The sequence below is a fragment of the Melanostigma gelatinosum genome (genome assembly GCF_949748355.1).
Source record: "Melanostigma gelatinosum genome assembly, chromosome: 7".
In the NCBI taxonomy this organism is placed as follows: Eukaryota; Metazoa; Chordata; class Actinopteri; order Perciformes; family Zoarcidae; genus Melanostigma; species Melanostigma gelatinosum.
The window spans coordinates 8764163-8783754 of NC_136640.1; positions in this window are offsets into that span (position 1 = coordinate 8764163).

The window sequence follows — 19592 nt, forward strand, 5'->3', positions numbered from 1 at the left end:
TTACTGTGTGACCATAGGGGGCTAACTCAGACTGTCAATGAGCAGTCTCCATGGAAATATCAAAGTCTTCAGTGCATCTTCTTCATTTATAGCTGATCTACTTCGCCCCTATTCACCCACCCGCACTCTCAGGTCAAACGCTCTAGGTCTTCTGTCAGTCCCACGCACACGATTTAAGAGCCGTGGTGACCGAGCCTTTGAGGCAGTGGCCCGAGGCTCTGGAATGCTCTGCCTGCAACTCTACGCCTCGGGTACTGTCAATACTTTTAAGAACCAGCTCAAAACCCACCTTTTTAGGCTGGCGTTTGAGTAAAAACCCATGTCCTAGACCTGCTCTTAAATATGTTTTACATTTTTATTTTTTATTTTATTTTTGATGTTTTATTTTTCTCTGTGTATGTAATTTATTGACCCTAGGGTCACATTGTGTTTTTTATGCTTTTAAATGTCTGCTCTGTTAAGCACTTTGTGATGTTATGTCTGTGAAAAGCGCTCTATAAATAAAATTCTAATTCATTCATTCTTTGGTATAATTACAGAGTGGATTAGAACGCACATTGTCCTGTGGTAGCTGTCTGTGACAGTAATAGACATTTTAACACATTCGAACATGTACCGTGCCATTTATAGAGCAAACACTGGATTAAGCCCATTCCAATATTACAACATTGATGTCAGATAATTAACTTGCTTTAACTTGGATCAGATCGTTTTCTAATAAACGTAAAGGTATTGCAGTTTCTATATTATGGCAAGTTGCTTGCCAGCTGACTTGCACACCAAATATGATATATTTGTGATAAGATACAAATGAGCCATCATGCTGATGTATTGGGCTCTTTACGTTTACAAAATTATACGTTATATGGAATAATGTTTGAACTTATTTTGATCGCTTACAACTGCATTCATTTATTTATTTTGGTCACATGGGCCGCAGCATTCACCGTATAAAGCCAATATGGCGAGTTAGGTGTTTCAGGCGACTGGTCCAAGTCCAGCATTCACTTTCTTTTATCTCTTTTTTTGGCCTCCAACTCCTGCAAGAAGTATTCGGCTCTTAAGCTGCTAAATGCTGCACTACTTTTATGTGCTGTTTGGTGCTGGGCAGATCTCCAGTTTATCAGAGCTGGTTTGCAGAGTGTAGAAAGAAGGTTGGTGAGAGTCGTGAGAGTGACCCAAACAACAATGAGCTGAGAGATGCTGAAGCACTCCATAGGGCTGAGGGGAACGGCTCTGTTGCTGATCATCTTCTGTGGGTTTGTAACAGACATAGTCAGCGTACCATTTTGTTTTTTAAATGGCCAAAGTGTACATCTTCACTCTGCTGAAAGGATCATTTCTGCCAAAGGGAGAATGCTTATTTTCAGCGTGCCCTCAATCTCAAAGAAGATCGATTCTTACACGCAGTTATCAGCTACCATGCTATTTCTCTCCCTCTGGATGCCATTTGCTTTCATTCAACTCCTAACAATGTTATACTCCAATTTCCCAGTGTACTATGCAACCCACAAGGAGCGTATGCTTACAAAACACCTGCTGGGCCTCGCCTAAAATGAGAAATATTGCAATGCCTTACCTGAATACCTTTTACCAATAATATATATTTGAGCATCGTTTATTATGAAACATATTCACAAGGCTTTTAGAGAGGACCATAACTAGCTCAGCCAGTTTCCGACAAACTTCTCATTATATTCTGATATAAATAGCAGAAGCCCATTAGCCAGCACTTTTCACCAACTGTCAATGCCCTCCGTGGTTATGGACTGGACCTTCTAGTTTCATGCTTCTCAGCAGAGGAAAACAGTTTCTCCAGCTGAGTGTTTTCTAAAAAAAGGTTACAATGAGCTGCTAAGAAAGTGAAATGTTTTCCCCTCAATGATAAAGCAAAATACAAAATATAAATCTCTTTAAAAAATGTAAACGTGTGTTACTCATACAGCTACATGTTATCCCGCCAAAACAAACAAAGGAGAACAAGGGGGGGGGGGGGGGGAAGCATCAAACTCATCACAGCCAGGCTTCTTGCATGAGTGTAAACAACATATTTACAGTATGTCTGAGTCATTCACATTGACAGTTAGTCTGCGAACCCTTTTTAGACAAACTGAATGGAGTGCACTAAAAATGTAAAAAGAAAAAGAAAAAAAAAGACAATTAAATTGACCATATTAAGTATGGGTTATGAGGCTGAAAGGTTTTGGCAGAACAGAAACTCCCACATCATCTCTCAGATTGTTGCTGTTTGTTGTTTGCGCATGAGTGACCTTAAAGGGTGACCCAAATACAACATCACCATAATCCCCTTCATCACCTGCACGGTCTGAATATAGAGAGTAAAGAGCAGGAGGTGCGGCAGCATCACCACAAAGCCAGAGGGTTTTATGAGATGATGTGCTGGGTTTTATGCTGTTGCACAGATTTGTGTTTTTTAACATCCTACAAGCACTTTTAATTGCAACAAACAATAAGAAAAATGTGCATGAGTCACGCCATGACAAGGAAGAAATAGTGACATTTGTTTGATTTTACATGGACACGGTTAATTAATATTGATGGAACTTTGCTTATAAATGATTTTGCTCACTGCTTAAAATGACAGTAATCACGCATCTGTTCATGTTCTACTCGCAGGTCAAGCCAATACCAGTTACTGCATACATCAGAATATACAGTATCTGATTGGGCTAAATTGATTGACTTTAATGAGGTCACTACAGCTGAGCTCACGAGAAGCTTTCTGACCGTGTGTTCACAACTCACAGGTCCATGTTGCCTGTTCAACGCATTGAATTTATTGCGTGCGTTTTCAGAATGAACCCAGACTTATAATATAAAGTGTATATGACTGGGGGTATGCTTCAAACCAAGTGCTTGTTGAATCATCTCACAGCATCTGAAACACCCTTCCCGATGACAACAGAGGCCCACGGCCGTTTTCTGCAGAGATCAGCCTGTGAAAGTAAGCGGGTTAGAACTTCTCCTCAGAGCTCTCTCGTCATTCTTTACACAATAACTTCAGTCACTTTTTGCGTGCGCAGCGAAGTGCAACGTCATGAATGCCTTTTGACGAGAGACGGTCCGAATGTCTGCCTTGATATCGTCACTCGTTTGATTTGTTGCGTCTGGCAGGCTTTTAGCTTCATCTGCGAGGTGCAACCAGCACATGCAGATCACATTTTAATACCGGACGTAAATGGGGTCACGATGTGACGTCATCACTCACGTGTCAGATCGACAGACCTATAGACATGTCACAAAAGCTGTTTAGTCCAACACACACACACATCCTCCTTTGAGTCCTTCAGTGCTTCTTCTTCTTCCTCTCTGTTGCCCCTCCACACATCTTAATCCAAAGGCTTTTTAAGGGGAGAACTAATCCATTGCACACACTTAAAATAAAAAGATGGAAGGACGAGTAAAGTGGAGATGAAAGCGCAGACTGCTCTCATCAGCAGAGAGGAGAGGAGACATCTGAGGGAGCTGAAGAGACTAAAACCCAAATGAAGAGAGAATCAGCTGGAGTGCAGACTCTCTCTCTCTCGCTGTCAAAGACCCCGACTCAGCGGGGCCATTTTTAATTTAGTTAAAAAATAACAAAACCAAAACACGACACATGAGAGTAGACGTGATGATGTATCCGAGTGCCGTGAGAAGATAATTATAGAACATCAGGAGTGCAAAGGCTTCAACTTTGCAGCTGGGGCAGTAAACGGGTCTTATCAAAATGAAAAGAAGTCAGAGAGCATGTAAGTCTACTTGAGATTCATGTCTTGGGTTCTTGTAGCTCCGCTTTGATGTCTCGATCACAATAGCTCAGATAACATAGTCATCCCAGACAGAATAAACAGACCTGACTCACATTTATAAACGTTGTGTAGTCAAGTAAAGATGGGCAGTGTTCCGATGACATTGTATCGATGAGCTCTTAAACTAGAACAGAACATATTTAAAGGGAATACAATAGATGAAATAGAGGTTAAGCTTAGACGTGTGTGTGTATATATATATATATATATATATATATATATATTCTGAAAAGTATTGTGCATGAGAATAAAACTGAGTGTTACATTATAGGGTGATAGAGACAATCCTGTCTTCTGGCTGGCATAAAGTGAAGCATCAACTGGCTTTATGTTAAGCCACGATTTGCCTCAGTCAGAAGTGTGGAGAAGTAGAGACGAGGAGGGATCAACCCGCTCACATTTATTTAAGAATTTTAATGAAAACATTTTAATCAAATATTTAAGAAGTTAAAAAGCTGTAAATGTTTTCGTAAAATAATCAAAATGTTAACCACTTAAAGCCATAATACTTTGATGGATTTTCATGAAATCAAATGTTTTGGATAATATTCATGAGTGCCATTATTTTCAGAAGTAACCGGTCAATGTATCTACAACCTGAAAATGACCTTTTTACTGTATATTGTAGTTCTCATTGTTAGTAGCGGAGTCCGCCGTTCCCGCACACCTTTTGCTACAGGCAGCAGTTGACTTATATCTTCTTAAAACACGTATGTAATGTTATCTGACGTAAAAGAAAACTGATTATTTGTATTTGAGGAATGTTGCAGGTAATTAGCTTATTGTGTAAAATGAAAATAGCCAATGAGGAAATGTATGTCTGGCATAGTGCACCTAAGCCCCCGGTAGTGTTTGATACTTTAAATTAGGACCCATTGCAAACATTTGATCTGTTCTACTCTATTATAACTACACAGGCTGCAATTGGGTGCTTTTGATTATAGTTGTTTTTAAAGTGGTAATTATAACAGAAAACAAGCACACAAAGTAAATAGTAACAAATTGATTGCCGAAGGCATGACAAATTGGAAAGATAGAATAAAGCATACAGTGAGATATGACAAAAATGCCTCAGGAGTCTGCAGGGACACCAGTTGGTAGAGTGTCAAAGCAGCTAGAGTCTATAATTGATGCATTCTGCTGCCCAAAAGAGGCCAAAGATAGCAGCTATTGCAGGTGGTTTGAGCAGATGATTTTAGCCTGGGGCTTCAGCCTTGATGTGATACCAGATTTTTAATATAGGCTTCATGGCTTCTCAAAAAATAAACAAAACACACGCCTACACGACAACTGGACGGTGCAAGGTAGCTGTGAACGGGAAATGCAGTATTTGCTGGCTGACAGTGAGTTCTTAGAAGCAATTAGAAGTAATGGCCTTGTTAATTAATCAGAGTAATCACAGCCCCCGCTCACCTCAGTTATTACAGATTTATTTTTGTTTAACCTTCCCATCAATCTTCCTTTCCACATGTGCGCTCGTCATAATGGAAACCTATGATTGCAGGAATTGATTATTGCCGCGTGAAAAGGTTAATGATGGACAGTGACATCAGAGCATCGGTTGTCTTTTCAGTATACATATAGAACAGAAACTAAGTAAAGAGGACCACAAATAACTTTTTCAATATGTATGATTGAATTCTAACCAAAAGCTTTTTTTTTTGTTCTTTTCATCTTTGTTGCCTTGCTCATCAAAACCACTATTACCGTCAGATAATGAAATGTTTATCATTTGCTGCACATTTCCAGTTACAGAGACAGCTTCTGAAAAGCTGTGGTCTCTGTACTGAGAGAAGAACAAACTTTTTCAGACGCCATCAGCGTAATAAATGTCTCCAGAGACATTTCTGTTGACTGTTTTGCTGTGTTTGTCTATTAATACTGATCCAGCATTCAACGCTGTAGGATTTTTGAGTTGATTGTGAGTTTCTTCAGTTCATGTCTCGACTCAGTAAAAGTAAATGAAGTAAACTTGCCGAGTAAAAAGCCATTGTGGCGCCATTGGAAATAATGGGTATTGATGGCACAGCGGCCCTGTTGCAGCATTTTATGGAAAAAGGACCAGTAGGATTGTTAGCGGACGAGCCGCCAGCTTAGCCGTCGCCATGTTGAGAGCCATAGAGAGGCAATAGGCTTGCTCTCAATCTTGTATAAAGCACCTTTGAATCATGCGTTTACTGTGCTCATAAGTGTCTTGGAAATTGGAAGTTATTCAGCATGAAAATGAATAATCGGCTGATGAAATATTAGTCGAGTTGGACCAAAACAACCAATTGGATTACAAACTATCGCTATCAAACATCGAATTGACCCGGTGACACTAGGTCCTTTGAGTGGGTCCCCATTCGAATTTGAGTTAAAGTGTTAACTCTCATTTGGTGTGATATCAATAAACACGGCTATATTTGACACGATGCAACTTGACCACAGTCAACCTGATTCCACGGGAAGGCGTATAAATATTTCAACATTTTAAGTACATTCCATGTGTCATAATAATGCATTTCAAGTTATTTTAAGCCACGTTGTTACCGTGAAACGGCTGCAGTTAGGTTTGAGCAACAAAAACAAGTTTTGTAGTTTTCCACCCCAACCGACGTCGACTCACATCACTTGATGCAAACTAACAAACTTCGACCAGTGCCCTGGAGCCACAAGAGGCTTTATGGAAAGTTTTTCACATGTATGGATTAGTATTCCTCAAGACCTGTAAACAGACTTTGACTTTATATCAATTTTGGTGATTCAACAATACCTGGTAGGCCCCAAACTCTGTCAAACGCTGACATTTTGCCCATGTTTAAAGAGAGAACCGGCATCTTGCTACAGTCACACACCCGCGCTTGGTTTAATGTGTTATGATTTCCAGATACAATATCATTTTCCACCTGCTTTGGCCTTTCAATATTGTATTAGGATGCAATAAAGCAGATGCGTTGTTGACTGAAAACTCATCTTTTCAAATATGTCACATTAACATATCTCCTTTGTTCTCATTGAATTTTCTCTTTTAAAAATTCTATTTCTAACTGCTGCTGATTTCAGCAGCATTTTCTTAATTTCGTAGGAATTGTCACAGCACTAATGTAAATCTCATACACAGTGTTGAAAGGGTAGATGATAGATGAAGTAAGCGTGTCGTACAGTGCACCGTATTATCGAGATTGGATGATCAGGATGGATGGAGGGTTTGAGGGAAGGACGGTGGCGCTGGTGAAGGGAAGGTTGTAGGAAGGATTGATGAAGGCTATAGTGGGAGATGGAGGACAGGAGAGGTGGTGAGCTGCATTGCACTACAGTAGGAGTTGGCGGCGGTGACAGATTGTGGTTCCGGTCGGCTGCTGGGAGGATGCCTGCAGGTTTGGACCAGACTCAGCCAGTGGCCTTGTTTGAGCCAAGTCAGGGACAAGCCTGCTGGGTAATAATGTAATGAGCTCTATTTAATGCTGAAGAGATGATCAGTACATGCATATTTATGTACATGGGGAAAAGCTCCTTCAGGTAGCGTAGCCTTAGCCTTGGTGGACACAGTATCTGAACACAATGCAATGTACAGAAGAAGCTGGAACAGATGACACAATGTCTCCTTGAGGTTTTATATTGAGTGTTTGAGTGCAACGTCGCTGTAGTTTTAAGACTTCACTGTCAGGTAACTAAGCTGCAAAGCTCTTTGAAAACCTGAGCAGCAGGTTAAATTGATTTCCTGAAGACTTGGTATAATCTCTCCCTCTATCTGGATATCCGTCTCTCTCTCTCTTTGCCAGTGTTTGTCCCGGTCCCACTCTCTTCTCCTTCATTCTCTATCCATCACTTTGCTCTCCCTTGGCAGTTGATTAGCGTCTGTCCACTCTAATCTTCCCCGCATGGCGGACAAATGGCCTCCATGACTTTTTTTAGACCCTTTAATCTTGTGGGTAGAAAAACAGATGCAGGCAAAGATGAGCACTCACGTACAATAATACACAGTTGCGTTGGGCATATCAATCGTAGGGGCAATTGGCCCTACATATGGATGTTGATAAGACAGAGGTTTTTTTACTTGATCACAACTAAACCCTGGAATAAAATATTCGTTCCACATTTAATCATGTTTTAAATTGTATATGTATGTGATAAACCTCTTTGGTCATTATTGGTCTGAGTATGGCTGTATGGATACAAACAGAGGAAGAATTAATGTCAGTGTTTAGAAAATAACTTCATTAACACACAGAACAAATGGACTACCAGGTGCTTTGACTCCACAATTCAATTATTGCTTCTTACGGAAAATGGACTCGGTGAAAGTCAAGGCCACGCCATAATTAGCGGAGCACTGTGCACCTTACCAGCACTGAGGATTGTTGGGAGACAAAGGGCTCTCTTTAACAGGTAACTATGACATCTGTGGTAGCAGTTTAGAAATACCTTTAAGATTAAATACATATATTGAGTGTTTTTCAGCACTGAATAGTCTGCCCTTGTTTGTGAGCCTTTGTGTCATGTACATAAATTATTGTGCAGCATACATTATTTTTTAGCCATGCTAGAGGGTTGGCGCTAAGCTTGATACCAATAACATTCGGTGTATCCCTCGTGCAACCGCACTGCCTGCACTGTTATATTTTCGTCCTCGACTATGACAGCAGCGTTAAATTCAAAGGACTGGTCTGAACAAGTACAAAGCTGCTAATCTGTCTAATAAATAGACATGGAGATGATCACTGCTCATGAAATTCAAGGTGTTTTTATGGCTGGATATGTTCCTTTTTCACATCTCTCCACACCTCGCACTGTGCCTCTGCGTAAAATCACACAAAAACAAAACACAAAAATAAAATGTGCCTTTGATTGACGCCGATGTCCTTGGCACTGATGTTAAAATTGCAGTTTCTCGATACTGGAAGGCACTCAATAAAAATAGCACCGGGATGCTGTTAAGATGCCAAATTGGAAGTCCCAGATAACCTAAACATGTGACAAAAAATGGGTGACGGCATAAATCCAAGACCTGAATCAACTGTTACTCGGAGGGAAGAAACGTCACCTTTAAGCCACATCAATTTGTAGCAGTTCCACGCACGCTGCTGGGAATAAGACAACAAAACCTTTCAGCTTCGTTAGAGGAGGTAATTTGAAGGGAATTAAATAGAGCATCAGAAGGCACGGGACAAAGGGATGTGGGTGTAGTCGGGTCGGAGTGAGGGTGAAAGCAAGAACTGGATCTGGACCGACAAGATAATTATCAGACTCAAGGTAATCCTTTCATGTCTGAGGAGGTCATGGTCCAGCCTCAAAGGACAATCACTTCAGATTAAGCTGTGTTCGCTCTGTCTCACTTTTCCAACATGCGCACACACTTCAGACGTATACATAAGAGTAGGTGTGCACATTGAAATTTGATCAACCATTCTCTGGGAAAGGAAATGACCTCTGGCAGATCAATATCATGGACCTTATTTATGAAACACACTCAATTACCGGTGGAGTGTGGACTGAGAAAAAGGACACAGGACTCCACCGTCAGACGTCGGTCGGAAACTTGATTCATAATTCATCGCTGTGCTCGATTAAGACCACAGCGAATGGGGGCAGCTTTAATGCCTGCTGCCTTCTTAGTGCAGAACAACAACTGGCTATGAGTGAATTATGACTGGTCTGGAAGAGGCGTGCGTTAATGGTAAAGATTTTCCACCGTTTAAAAAACCGTGGAGAAATGGAAAAGCTATGAATGGCACGGGAGGGAGAGGGGGGGGGGGGAGAGGGTAAACAATGTGATCAATGCTCGCTCTTTGACGGGCTAAATTTAGCCCCGCTTTACACTCCGTCCCACAAGCCCGGCTTATCAGTATCATTTATCAAAATCTGCTGCGGTAAAAAAAGAAAGAAAAAGGGCCTTCTGGCTGCTCAGGAGGCATGAAATCACCTGGTGAGGGCGGGGATAACGCACATGATTAAACTCTGAGTGGGAATGTTAATATAAGGAAAAACGTCTGTCCTTAAAGCAGGAGAGAGCGAAAGCTCCTGCCGCTGACTGATTCTCTCTTTCTGTCCCCCCTCCTCACTGCTTCATCACACAGCCAACCTCTTTCCTCTGCACCATTTGTTTTTTCTTCTTACGTTCCAGTCTGAAACAGCGTGGTAATGCGCTTTCATGTTTCAGTAAACACTTACTGGCGATACAATATTCTTCATCCCTGCCACAGAAGTGGGATGAGGCTAAACTTTGGGTACCTTTTTTTATTATTATGACAACATTCCTCCTGCTGTAGTTCGTACGGTCAGGAATGGGGCTAGTCATCGAGCAAGATTCAAAACAGTGAATATCAGCGATCAGCTGTTTTATGCTCCAACAAAAAGGTTACCGATGTGTCAAGTAACGACTACTTTGTGGAGGAAAGGAAATAATAGTTTTAGGGAACTCAGAATTGTGTGTCTGCTCTTTGCAGACGATGTGGTTGCAGACTGCGAGGGTAAAATGGAGCATGAGATGGACAGGTAGTGAGGTTGCATTGCGTCGGGCTGTTGTGGTGAAGAGGGAGTCGAGTGAGGGCAGCCCATCTACGTTCCGACCCTCACATCATGAGCTTTTGGCTCGTGTGACAGAATGAGATCGCAGATACAAACGTCAAAAATTAGCTTTCTATGTAGGGTAGCTGGGCTCAGGCTTAGAAATAGGGTGAGGAGCTCCTTTACCCGGGGGAAAGCTCGGAGAAGAGTCGCTGCTCCTTCGCGTCAAAAGCGGCCAGCTGAGGTGGTTCTGACATCTGATCAAGATGCCTCTTGAACGCCTCCCTTCAGAGGTTTCTCCATGCACATGCGACTGTTAAAGGCACCGGGTTAGACCCAGAACACGCTGTAGAAATTAAACATCTGGTCTGATCCTGGGAATGATCAGGAAGAGCTGGGAAACGTTGCTGGGGGAGAGGGATGTGTGGATTGCCTGCTAAGCCTGCTGCCCCGTGACCAATTTCAGATGCTCCTTTTTATCATAAAGCCGTGAGAAAACCCCCGACAGTGAAACAGTCGGTGTTTGCTTGAAAAAAACAACTTAACTGAATGCCTGATGACTCCATCAGCAGAGTGTGTGTTCAGCCCAGTGCCAAAGCTGAATGAAAATACTCTCTGTACACAGTGGTGTTTCGATAGGATGGCCCTCCTCCACCTCTCCTCTGCCTGCTTGCTTCTTATCCCCGCTGGAGGCGACTTCGTGCTCCTAATCAGCAATAGTTTGAAAGGTCGTGTGGGAGAGGTTCGTCTCAGTCGATTGGTGCACTGAGCTGGCACTTTCTGAGCTGTGGTTTAAACTAAATTGGCTCGAGACCTTCGCTACACTGTACCCTTTTGTTCTTGTGACGTTGTTATGACCATTTTTTTAAGCTTTTATTATAAAGACAAGTGGGAGGACCATAATTCAGATTTTCTCATCAAACCAGATCTTCATGTCTTAATTAGTGTCAAAGGTCCTTTTCTACACTGATAAATGGCTGAATTCTATTTAGCCACTTCAGTTTCAGAGTCCTGGTATTGTGCCAGCTGGCTCACCGTGACGCTGTCATGACTTACTGTGAACAGAGCAACCGTTAATGTTACCTTAGCTTTTCTTACAATAAGTCAAAATGTTTGTTGTGGAAAAAGGCCTATGGATCCTTTGAAACTCAATTTTAGATTTGGCTGAAATTAGCCACATACGCTAATATTTGGTGTCTGTCAATCGAGGAGACACGTCCACATAGTACAGCTTATAAAGTTATATATCCTATTGAAGGAAGAGTTTGACATTTTGGGTAATACACTCGTTGGCTTTGTTGCCGAGAGTTCGATGAAAAGATATAGAGTGGCACCGAACCTCTCATCTAACTCTTCAGCTGCAGGGAAGCTCCTTTTGTTTGTTTGATCAAACCAATTGCTAGTCACTAAAACATTGAAACAATTCTCACACTTTGTTGACACTACATTTTTTTTAGAGCGCTCACAGCCAGTCTGTGTGCAGAGCAATGCGGGAACAGATGGCTCCAGCCAGATTTAATCAGGCGTCCTACTGTCTACAACGTTGACTCCTCGAGTACAGATACAACGGTGTCCGTCTGATCGCTACAACCACACAGCATCTGCTGCGGCATTCTGCTCCTTGTGTTATGTGTGGGGCTCTATATGTTATGTAGTGTGCATATATTAATTTTGCTTATGCATGGGAGTATAGTGTAATTACACTACAGTATGCTTATATTGGTGCATTGGATATGTTCCTCCCTGCTCTCCTAGTTAAATAAAAGTCTTATTGTATCACCAGCAGGGACCTACATGCAGATACAAATGATACATTAAAATCTCCAATCAATGACAGTGCGGACGGGTTTAGAAACTTACAGAGAGAGAGACAGTGAAATTAACGAAAGTTCAGTATTTCATAACAGCACTACAATAAAGTTAATGAACCTATTACAGTAAAAACAAAACAAAAGCAATACTGACTCCTCTGCTCATCCCCAAACAAAGCACCCTATTCACCCCAACACACATTTCTAAGCAAATTGTGGCTCATTCTGCACCAAATATGACACAGTTGAGAAAAGAAAAATGTCCATTAGTGTGACACTGTCATTGAATGAGTGGCAAAGATAATAATAATAATAATACTATATACCTGTGCTAGCGTTAATATAATACAAGTATACGTTTAGACCTGTTTTCACAAGTATCTGTGTCAGTCAGTGAGCCCGTTCGTCCATCCCGGGTCTTCCTCCATCGGACCAGATCAGCCTCTTGCCTTCCCAACCTCACCCTGGTGAGCTTCGCTTCTCTCAAACAGGTGCCCAGACAGGCAGTTTGTCACAGATGAGTGAGGATTACAAATGAGGGCACTTGAAACAGTACTCCACTGGCCTGACAAGGCCCCTGGTGAGAGTAAATGTAATACAATGTCAACATTACTCAATTCAGCCTCCAAGTCTTGATTTTTTTGCCAGCTTTCCTTAAACCTGGTGGCAAACGGAGAGGTGTGATGTTGGCACAAGACTCACAGCAGCCTTTTATACCTCTCACCATCGGCTTGAAAAGTCAAAGTCACTCTTTTTGTCCCTCTGCTGAAAATCAATGTTTTTTTTCTCCTTCACTGAAGAAAACATTTTCACAGTAGACGGTAGATATGAAAATCAAGAGCTAAAAGAAGCACCATCTCTACTGCTAAATATCTAAACACCTAACCTTTCATGCATCTATTAGAGCTCCCCGCTTCATTAACTCAGACAGGCGGATGAAGGACATGAAAGAAAGGGGAAAACAGGATTGGCGATGCAGGAAGGACATAAGAAGCTGAGAGCAAAGAGGCCACATGAAGCCAGCGCTCGGCGAGGGCAGCATGGGCGGAAGGCACGGGCCCATTTAGCATTGTTCTGCTTAATGGTGAGCTCGTTCATGCCGAGAGAGGAAAAGAGAGAGGCCGAGAAGAAGGAGAGGGGAAAGAGACAGAGAGATAATCATTGCTGATTTACACCTGCTGTGAGAAGCTCAATCTTTCCTCTGATTAGTCTACTTCAGACGTAACGCCCTGATTCAGACGTAACGCCCTGAGCACTGATTACACGCTTACAGCCCCAGATACCTGCACACCGAGCAGCACGCAACACCTGCATCCCTGCTGAGCATACTTGCATGAAGATCTCTTGATTTGACGCCGTTTTGGGAGTTTCTGACGAGGCGAAGCAAGATCACTGCCCTCAACACTGGCGGCTGACTGCTCCTGTAGAACAACAAGCTGGAGCATCATGCCACAGGGGATCACTTCTGAGTACACGTCTCGTTCTGTTCGGCTTTGAGGCCGGACCGTGTAGATCGCTGAGAATATGCTCAAATGTTTGTGTGCCAAATGCTTGACTCAGGATTTCACGCTGCATGCACAAAAAGAGTGCCGACTCCAGTCGAGCTGGTGGCATTACATCAGACACCGCTCCTGTTGATGTTGTCTAATAGGCGGTCCCACAGGTAAGACTTTCACACGCTATAAAATATGGGCTCATGCAAATGCAACACAATGGTTGAAATGTTTAAGACACGAGACAGTGGATGGCTATGTCAGTCAGTCTGTCCACCACTTTGGTCCAAAAGTCCAAACAACCGTTGGATAGATTGCCATGAAAAATATGGTAAACAGTTTCATGGTCCCCTTAGGATGAGTTGCTAGGATGTTGGCATTCCCTTAGCTTCATCAGGACAATGGTTTAATTTATCCAATACTTTGGTTTATGACCAAATACCTACAAAACAGACACTCATCAGCCTCGCGTAATTATGAATCCCACTGTTATTATTGGCAAGACCCGCATGTGCAGCATTCAAGCGCCAGGATTGGCCCAGCGTCCATGCTTGCGGAGGTATTGGCAACCTGATTTGCTATGGTCCTATGCCCTGACCAATGGGCTATCCTGACCCTAACTACTTGAGGTCTATGACTAACCTCAACCAATCGTCTCCGCCTAAACCAGCTAAGCAGGGCGGGATATTTCCAAGACGACTAGTGGGACTCATAATTACGCATCAACCTTAGCTGTGCTTTGCATTTAGTGCCAATTAGCAAATGTTAGCATGCTAGCACACTAAACTAAGATTGTGAAAATGGTCAACTTTAGGATTATACCCACTAGCATCAGTACATTTGCATTGACAGTGTAAGCCTGTTAGCATGTCAACGTTAGCATTTAGCCCAAAGCACCACTGTGCGTACAACTTCAGCTGCTGGCGTGGCTGTAGACCACATCGTGTCTACACAGCAGGTGTAGCGTGAACGCCACCGTAGTCTCCGTCAACACTAAATGCATTCTGGCACAGTACCGAGTGTAGTTCATCCACTTTTTGGCAGCCATCAGAGCCCGAAACACTGTAGTTTGTTTCCCTTCGTTCATTGTTGTAATCATCATTACTCACTACTGTATCTTAATAGCTGCAGAAATCTGGCATGTTGGCTGTATTTCAGAGGATACAGAGAGAAGATAACAAAAGATAACAAAATGTAGCCTAATGTAAAGTTTAGTACTTTGACACAGGTCAAATTTACTTTCCATATCCTAACAGAATTTAATAGACTTTAAATGTTTAGCCCCAAGATATACCCAGTATTAGAAATAACAGCATTCATGATGTGTTCGTAGACAAATCTTTTTCCGAGCGATGATTTATGAAGATGGATTATATTTACAGTTACTGCAGATACACCAACACTGATTACAGCCGCAATACTGTGTCTGTGCCCAAAAGTTGTCCACACGCATAAAGACCGCCGAAAACAAATTAACCGCATTTAAGCAACTGTGCATGTGTACACATCCATGAAGTCGCTCTCCCAAAGTACATTTTGACCTACAATTATCTTCCGCCCTACTTCAGCCCTCCCCGAGTGACTTTCGCCAGACTGATGCGAGTGCATCTGAAGCAAGTGTTTGTGACGCCCTTCATCATCATTTATCACTGCTGTCCTTCTAAGCCCAGCGCTCCCCTGAAGTTTGATCTGCACACCTGCGCAATGCTGCTGTTAACGATGTTCATTTTCATCCTCTTCCTTACTATTTATTATATCAGTCTTTTTCTGGATTTTCCTATCTAACTGCTGGCCAATGTGACCAACAAAAAAGCTGGGGGGGAAAAATGAACATTGCCATTCCCCCAGAAAGTGGAGATAAATCACCAACCGAGGCACAACCCACAGAACATATCAACCTACTGCCGATGTTAAGCTCCAAACATCCCTTCCTGCTCCTACGCCTTCCCTCTAACACAACAAAAAAAAACACAATGCCCCCCCCCTCTTTCCGCCATCTGTCCCATTTGTTCTTCCGACCGACTTCGACGTTGTGGCACCTGTTACGGCACAGGTCGTGCTGCTGAGACATCAGTGCAGTGGCTGATGATGTGTTTCTCAGAGACCTGTGCTTTCTCAGCAGCCTGGCATCCATTAGTGCTTTATGGCCAGCTCTCTGCATCAGCAGTCCCAGTGCATGCACAACTTTTTTTTGCCTTTTCATTTTGCTACCTCTCCTTCACTATCCCGAGTCCCTTAGGGGCACCGGCTCGGGACGTGATGATAAATTGCTGCAATTAAGTGTCATAATCATCCCGAGACCGGCGACAGCTGTTAGTGAGGTGGAGCAACAAAGTGTGCCCCGTTTGGTGGGGAGGGGAAATGTTTCAGTGATGCGAGGGATTAGACAGAATGCGATTGTCTAGGTTTAGACAATGTAAACTCAAACCTAATGACCCCTATAGACCGTACAGTGGAAAACAGGAAGGCAACAAAAATAGAAAAATTTAAAAACAGAACGAATAGCATTTCGTTTTTCGGTGGCGTTCGAAATAACGTTTGAAAAAGTTTCACAACTCATGAATTTAAGATTGAATTCATTACATCTTCCAATAGGGATATAAAATGGCATTCCTTTTAAAGTAGCATAATTACACTATATGGTTGAGTTGTTTTATTCAATATTTTTTACAAAAGTGTTGTAGTCCTCTGATAGCTTGTTTTAGGCTAGGTTAGGTATTTTTTTTATTCCTGTTCTTCCTCGTCCCGTGACACATTATGTGAATCATAGACGTCAGTTATTCTTCCCGTGTCTTTGAGCTTTTGGGATATGAATGAAGAGGAAATACAGCCAGTAACACCTGAAACAGGCTAAAAGGATAAAATACAGTTAGCTTAGCGTTGGTTGAAACATTACAAAGTGTGCCGTGGTTGTTGTGATCCATCATGCATTTTCCAAAAAGCTCTGAAAAATAAATAGAAGTCAAAGTCAAAGTAGCTTTTATTGTCAATTTCTTGCATGTCAGGACATATAAGGAATCGAAATTACGTTTCCCACTCTCCCACGGTGGAACATAAAGTGCAAGCACGACACATAAAACATAAAACACTTCCTAGGCTAGGTAAAAACAGATATCCTAGTTAAAACATATACATATACAAGTCACTTGTTGCAGAGGCCGGTTCTGTGAAAGGAACTAATGGTCTTCATAATTTCCACAAGGTATCACGGGGCAAGCAAAATAAAATTATAGTTGACACATTTTATAGCTCTTTCTAAATCATTTTGTCAACAAAATTTGAAGCACTTCTCTAATTCACTTAAGACTCATTCGCTGCTGAGATAATAAAGTGTTAGCGAGTACGAGTTTAATCCAATCAACCCGATGGTGTCGATCGATACACGTCAACAACATGGCATCAACAACAGGAAGTGGAGTTCTTACAGCTCAGTGAAGGTCCGCAGCACAGTGGAGAGCGATGGCAGCATCTATGTCAGTGTCAGGAGGGAGGAACAGATGGCTGCTTTTCTTTGAGGCCATCTCTTTCCAGCAGGGTTCCTCCGCATCATCTGGCAGGTGTTTTGAGATGTAAGCAATATAAAGCTCAGCAGTGGGTCTTCACCACAGACACAGACACCACAACTAAAGCGCAGAGTATAAACTCACCCGGACCTTCCAGCAATCTTCCGACCCGTACAGAAAGTGCACGAGCATTTCCTGTAACCCCGCCTCCGATGGTATCGAAGCGGACCCATGTAGACAAACAGTTCCGGCATCTTTCTCTGCTCCAGTTTGTCGGTATTATTCCAGATTATAAAGTCACCGCACAGTCGTCGTCACAGTGCGGTGATGAGGTCATGGCAAATTGTAATGAGGTTGCCGCACACATTGATTGAGTTATAGGGCATTTTATTGAGGTCAAAGCACACAATGATGAAGTCATTAGACGAGTGTTGATGCTTGAATTAATCCAATATATACACACACGCACGCATTAATTGCTTCCTGTAACCCAGTAACGCCATATCCTCTTGATTGCTGAAGACGAAGGCAACATGAATGCATTTTATGCAACATGCATTAGTAGAACACAACTTAACAGCAACTTTGGCTTCTTGTAAACATGACAATGAGAGCCCCTTAATGTGAAAGAAGAAGTCATTTGAACCCAAACATGTTTTTTGAAGCAAAATGTCTTTCTAACCTTAAAGAACTTATTTTAACCCAAATAGGACATTTCCCTAAACCTAACCAAACCATAACCATTGCATTAGCACATCATGAAACGGATTGCTTTTTTTCAGTGGTGATTTGTTTGATAAGAGAACATGTTGATTTAAATGTATCTTAACTAAACTCATTGTCATCTTTCCACCTCACTGGAGTGGCAGGTGGAATATGCACTACAAAGACGAGGAAAAACTAGAGCAGCATGGCAAAGTGCATCAAAGTCATCTTAATTTGAAAAGTTAAGACGTGTTTATGGAAGGATGTCTTTTATTTTGAAAGAGAAGTTACCTCTCAGTTCGAGGCTTTTAGGACCACTGAACTGTTCAATGTAAGAGACAATTACTTTGGTAGGTTATAAATACGCACCACTTGTCTGTCCTGTCTTGAAGAAGGCTGTTGTGTCAAAATCTAGTTTTAAGACCTTCATTATCTCAGTTTAGAGTCGACATGATATTTTTTCGCTACATGAAATAATTTGTGTTCAAATGACCACACAGCAATTCTGGGGCGAGACTGCTTACCAGCGTAGAATACCTTTACACACAGTGGGGAAAACAGGAGATTCATTTTTTGCCCTGGGGACCTCTTGCCAGTTTCAGCCGACCCTGGGCAGAGCAAAATGCTTTGAAGCTCTGGGGGGGGGGGGGGGGGGACATACATGTTACATCACTGGTGTCTCTTCCTCTAAAAAAAAAAAAGCAAAGAGGTGACAATTGAAAACAGACTATCGCACCCTTTACCATCGCCGATCCAGGTACAAAGCAAACTGCTTTTTATCACAAAGAATATCCTCATTTCCACTTCACCAACACTGTGTGAAGGTGTTACAAAGCATCCACACGCTTTCAGCAGCAAACCACTAGCGCTGCAGCACACACATCTGTAACAAACATCTCAGCCTCATCAGATAACGCAATCGGCTCACAGACTCGCGCTGATTGGGCCCTTCAGCAGGTCTCTTCAAGCCAATCTACAGTAACAGCATGACAACAAAAAAATACACATTTAACTGGTATATCCATGCACAGCTGGGAGGGAAATAATTGATTGGCGTTTTATTGATCGCTGCTGGAAATTCTTCATTTTAGTCGTGTTGTTGCTCAATAAAAGGGCCCCTTTAGTTGAATCCCTGCATATAGTTTGAAGAGCCTCTTCAAGCACACAACACTCACATACCTTTCAAGTTACCATTATCACAACTTGATGGGCTTCGACAGCGTGTTCTATTTTTGGAAATCATACGATTATCATTTAAGAAAAAAGGTTAGGTTAAAAATTATTAATTTATTTTGCTGCAAGGAGTTTTTTATATGTATTAATAATTATTTTAGGCTACCTGGTAGAAAACACAGTGCACGGTGGCTGATTTAGTTAATCTAAAGATAACATGCCGATTCTTTTTATTCCTCATCGACTAATCGACAAATTAAAGATTAGGTTGAATTTCAGTCTACAGCACGAAGGTCAAATATTGACAAATGTACGCCGACTATTTAATTCAGGAACGTAACAAACACTTATTTTAACCCAAATCATGATCTTTTCTTAAACCTAACCAAGTAGTTTTGTTTGAATTAACAACATCAACCATCTGCATCCGTATGTGACGAGTTGGCAACGAGAACGGGGCATTAAATGACCTTAAAAGTGGTGTGCTATTTATACGCCTTCCCATCTCTACCAACATGCTGAGGTAAATATCGGGCTCTTCAGCAGCTACATGTTCAGCTCGTCTCTTAACAGCCAGTAGTGGGCAGTGGGGTTTTAGAATTCTTT